Here is a 5,897-nt window from a genome sequence, read left to right as displayed (position 1 = left end):
TAAAATAATTCTAAATTATCACAATTACACCCACTAACATCATTAAGATGGAAGAAAAGGAGATTTCTACTCTGTTTTGCAGGAAACCAAGTCACCGCTTGCGATTAAGGCTCAAGACAAACTGACCAACGCATCTCTGACACATTACGCCCATCAATCAACAATGAAAAGACGATTAACGCAATGATGGCGCAATGCGAAATTCGATCCAGAGGTGACTTTTAACCGCATGCGGTAATAAAAACAACACCGTATGCGAACACTCGATCGAAATATGCAGTTGAGTAACGCAAATGCGGAGGATTGTGCCACGTGTACGCCTAATTGTTGTTCAGATTTGACGGTCTGATTGCATAACAGAAGGAATAATATCCCTCCATCTTCGGAATTTCCATAACAACAAGTGGGGATCACAAGGCCGGAGTCAAAGATCTTTACCTATAAATACCCCATAGAATTCACAGAAAAAAGATGTTACTGGATATGGGGCTAATTGCTGCTATTATATTGAGAAAAAGGTTGAGCTGAGTGTTAAACTGAAGAAATTCGGGAAGAAGAAGAGACAAGGCCGAGAGGTGAGTCTTAGTGTTAATTTTCCAGATCCCCGCAGCGAAGCTCTATACTCAGATCCCTATTACCGGTTGAGCAAGCCTGAGAGGGAAGCTCATCCTTCCACACGATCCATCTATTCCGGCAAGAAAATCTCCCTCCAAATCGGTGCCGAGACGTTGGCGCTTGTTTGTATTTGTGTCTATTTCTTTTCAATATGTATCTCATCTTCTTTATCTCTTCATTCACACACCATGTATCAGACGCCAAATAGATATATTGAATGTCTCGATCGTTTTCATTACCACTTCTTTGTCTATTTCCATTCCTCAGTTTATCATTTTCTTCATGAAGTGTTCTCAATCCCCGAGTAGTTAATATGAATTAAACGAGTACTTAATTTGTGTTAGAGAGATAATTCCATTTAGCTAAGGCATGTTAGATGACATCTTCACCTTTGAGAGCAGAAGTGAAGATGTCATTCTGATCTATCGAGAGAAGGTCAGAAGAATGCGTTAACTAGAGTGAGTAGTACTTCCAGGAATCGGAATAACCTTGCGTTCATTACGTTTGTCTCTGTTTCACCACAGACATGCGGGAACGCGGCTGATCATTGAAAGGTGTACGCTAAGGGAAAAATGGAACCGTACTTATAACTTTAACGAATCAAAGAACTTGCAATGTTTATATTAGTTATCTTCCTCTTCCTGCTTCATACATAAGACTTGCCATCGCATCGTATGATCTGTGTATAATCTTCACAGCCAGCCTTGCCCTCAGTATTTTATATCATGCCGCCTATATCTTGTGCCATCTTAGCTTAAGTTACTGCATTTTATTTTATTATCGCATTTTTACTGCTTTCATTTACTTCATCGCAACTTTACATACTTGTACACAAATACTTTTATTAAATTGAAAAACCTGGTCGCATATATCATAAACATAACACAACAACCTCAAACAATCCCTGTGTTCGACCTCGGATCACACCGAGAAACTCGCGGTGAAATTATACTTGGTTCCAACGCATGGAAACTTGTGACAACGCACAACATACTACCTGTCTCTTATACACATCTAGATGTGTATAAGAGACAGGGTTAACGGTTTATTGTTTGAGTGTGTTTGTGGTATTTTGCAGGACAAATCTCATTGTACTGGCTGTTCAACGCGGAGAGTAGCTTGATAGTTTATGAGTAGTGGTGCTGAACCAGAATTCGAAGCTGACCCTGAGATCGAGGGTACCTTTGGCCCACGGGCACGTCAGAATCGAATTAGGCGAAATAAGGCAGCAAGTATGGCGGACAACAAAGATAATGCGGTAAGTGTACTGAATCAAGGAGCTGTTCGACCAGCGCAGGATTCTGTCTTCCTGGCAGCTGACTTCAACATTCCCATGAGGAATTACGCAACACCCAACCTGTATGACTTTTCGTTTGGGATTTTGAGGCCTACTGTTGAGGAGAACGCAAAGTTCGAAATTAAGCCGGTCATGCTTTAGATGATCCAAAATGCCAGGCAATTTGGCGGTCTGCAAGGTGAAGGACCACATGCCCATCTGACCAGCTTTGTCGAAATGTGCAGTAATTTCTCTCTACCTGGCGTAACCCCAGAGAGTATAAGATTGTATTTGTTCCCTTACACCTTGAGTGACGAGGCCAAGAAGTGGGCTCACTCATTGGAACCAAACGAAATTACGTCGTGGGACCAATTGGTGGAGCGATTTATGAAGAAGTTCTTCCCATCAGCCATCAACGCAAGGCGACGGAAGGACGTGCTGAACTTCGAGTAGAAGGAGAATGAGACCCTGAGCACCGCCTGGGTGTGATTTAGGAGATTGGTGAAAAACTGCTCGCATATTAGGATTCCTGATTGCGTCTTGATGGAAACTTTTTATAACGGCCTGAATAGATCAATGCAGGCTGTTGCTGATGCCTCCGTGGTAGGAGATTTTATGGATAAAACATACATAGAGGCTAAGGTTATCCTTGACCGCATATCGCGGAACATGGATGATTGGATTGACGATGGATATGGAGGCCGAGCCGCCGACAAAAGAAAGAGCGAAACTGCCATTGTCCCTGCAGAGACAATGACCACGTTGGTCGCACAGATGGCCGCGGTGACTTCCATCCTCCAATCGATGGCAATTAATCAAGGAGCCATCTCTCAACAATCAGCACAACCTGCTGCGTCGGCTCAAGTGGCCGCATTAAGTTGCGTCAATTGTGGAGGGGCTTATGGAGCTGAAGTGTGCCTATCGAACATCCAACAAGTATGCGTCATCCAGAACAACCCCTTCAACAACACCTACAATCCTGGCTGGACGAGCCATCCTAACTTCGATTGGGGAGGTAATTCCAACCAAGGGGGGCCACTCAACCATCAAGGTGGCGGACGAGGGAATCCTCCTTTTCACCAAAATTCAAATCAAGGGCAGCCGAGACAATCGCATCACAAGCAGCCCTCATCTTCTAACACTTTTGGAAGCTCTTTGGAGACCCTACTAAAGTAATATATGGATAAAAACGACGCAGTGATGCAAGCGCAGGCGTCTTTAATTAGAAATTTGGAGATCCAGGTGGGCCAACTGGCTTTCGAGCTTAGAAGTAGAGCACCAGGAACGTTGCCCAGCAATTCAGAAGCCTCGGGATCTACAGGAAAGAAGCAATGTCCCTAGGACATTGGACAGGCAAGTAGGAACGCCTGCGGAGATGTGGATTGCGCTCATTCAAGAAACGCATCTGTCGGTCCATATCTCACCACTATGTTTAATGCTTTTTTAAATTCCTGTCTCTTTGAATTCTTGAATTTTGTCTTCACTTGCTTATTTAATTCGTTCTTGGCTTTATGGATTTAATTCTTCATTTATTTCCTTGGCATTTATTTCCTTATAGTCTTTAATTCTTTAAGCTTTCCTGTAATTAATGCATTGAGCTTTAAATGGTGAATGATTGAGTAATAAAGAAAAATTTATTATCGCAAGTCATAGCGCTTGCGTTGATGAAAAAAATAATAAATAAAAATAAAATCATATAATCAACAAAAAGTATGCAAGGCAACAATGGACGCATCTTGAACCAATAAGATACGCTTTACGTTCACCCAACTCAACTGTATTGAGCTAAAGGGTGTGTTGCGCTCGTATATGCCCTTTGCACGTCCTTAGCTAAATGCACTATGTTGAGGTATCCTTCAGAAATGTGTTTGGTTAAGGGGTGTGTTGCGGGGATGTAGGTGTTGTTGCCCGTCCTCTGCGAAGATGCATTTGCGTTGGTGAGAACATTGCTTTAATCTTTATCTTGTGTCCATTCAAATAAAATATTAGAGAAAATTCTTTTTGTAATGTGGGGAAGTCCAATCGTTTTGTATTCCAAAGTAATGATGATTCGACAGACGAAAGGACATCTTTTTTCTGAAATCCCATAAATGAGGGAAGTAGAACGACGCACCTTTTGAGCGTCTCGAGGTCTGTCACCGCAAAAATCACGTTGGGCCCACTACAGCCCAATCTATAAATAGAACCCTCACCTCATTTTTGGAAACGTTACCTCATCTTTGCAATCAGAAACCCTAGCGCCATAGCATACAGACTTCCTTCTTCCCCATCATCCCAGCGTTTTACCAGTTCTTTTGAGCTTAGCTTCCATGGCTGACCAAACTTCCAACAACTCTGCTTCACCATCCACCCTTACCTCTGACCAAGTAGCCATGCAAGAGGCAGCATTTCTGGCTGCTAGTCGCAGACTTGCCGCCCAAGCCTACACTGTCCCCAAACTCGTCGGGAGAGCCCGGAGAAACCCCTTGGCCGTTAGACCTCCTCTGTTCAAAAGGGGGGGAAGCATTGAAAGTATACTTGTTCCAACACCTGCCATCTCCACTGAAAGTGAAAGGAAGAGACACGATGATACAGAGGTGTTTGGCAACATTCTGAGTAACATGGAGCTAGGAGGTGGACTACCCGAGGTAAGGGTTGTAAATCAACAACTGTCTATGGAGGAGGAGATGGTGACAGTGACGGAATGAGTGGTAGAGGAGGAGGCAGTGGTGACTGAAGAAGAAACCGAAAGAGGCATTCTGGCCCCAGAGATTACCGAGGTGACTGTCAACGCAGAAGCCTATGATGGACCTCCCAAAATTGCGAAAGAAGAGATTGCGGTGGAGGAGGCTAAGGAGGCTGAAGTTGCATTGGAGACCCCTGACGTTGCGTTGGAGGAGGTTGCAGGGGAAGCGCAACCAGAAGTGACTGAGAAGAAAAAGAAGAAGAAGAAAAACAAAGGAAGGAAGGCTGGAGAGGCTGAATCTTCCCATCATCGCAAGGAGAGAAAGAACAAAGAGAAAAAGGATGATGATGAAGATGAGGAAGCCAAGGAGGAAAGAAAGAAGAAGGAGAAGAAAGAAAAGAAAATGCACCGGCGTGAAGAGAGGAGCCTAAAAAGAGCAGAAAAAGAAAAGTAGAGGGCTGCGAGCCCGCAGAAGGATGGAGAATCAACCTCCATGAGAGAGGATAGCGGGAAACGGCAGAGTTGATGGAATCAGCGCAACCCGAAACAACGCAAATGGTTGAAGCCGATGAAGGAGAAGAAGCAGAAGGAACCCCCCTGATGCGACGTCGCAGGGAGAATGCGCTGCAAGGGTCCACTTTTGACCCGCAAAGATTAATTATTGCAATGGAAGAAAAAGAAAGAAAAAGAAAAGAAGAGGAGGAGAGCAAGCAAAGATGGAGAGGGGAAAACTCATCATCGCAGAAGGAAATAGAAGAAGAAGATTGGAGTTCGAAGAAATGCGAAGCAATAATGAGCTTGCAAGACTTGAAGGGATATGGAGGCGTGATGAGGAATAGCGTCTGTTGCTGGCCTCTGAGTAATTTGAAGAAGAATTTGTGAGGGAAGAACAAGAAGAAGAAGAAGAAGAGAGAAGGAAAAAGGAGGAAGAGGAGAGGACATTGTTGAAAGAGAAGGAGAAAAAGCACGAAGCTAATATGCGACGCTTAATGAAGAAAAAGGGCAAAGAACTCGCAGAGCACGAGAAGGAGGAACAACGCAAAGAGCTGGAGAAGAAACAAAGACAAACAGCCCGCCTTGTGTTGACTAAGGAAAAAGGCAAGGCAATCGCGGAGAGTAGCGAGCCCACATCGGCCAGGAAGCGTTCATAAAAAAGAAAAGAGAATGATGACATGTTGATTGAGATTGGCTTCTATTCTGCACTGACACCACTACCTGACCTCATCACGAGCGTGATTGTGGAACATGGGTGGGACATATTCTGCCAGTGCTCATCCATCATTGTGCCTCAGATGGTGTAGGACTTCTATCGTGGGTGTCTACATGGAAACAGGCATGCAG

This window comes from Benincasa hispida, chromosome 3 (genome assembly GCF_009727055.1).
Source record: "Benincasa hispida cultivar B227 chromosome 3, ASM972705v1, whole genome shotgun sequence".
NCBI classification, from domain to species: domain Eukaryota; kingdom Viridiplantae; phylum Streptophyta; class Magnoliopsida; order Cucurbitales; family Cucurbitaceae; genus Benincasa; species Benincasa hispida.
The sequence above is the reverse complement of the archived record's forward strand: the minus strand, read 5'-3'. Positions refer to the sequence as shown.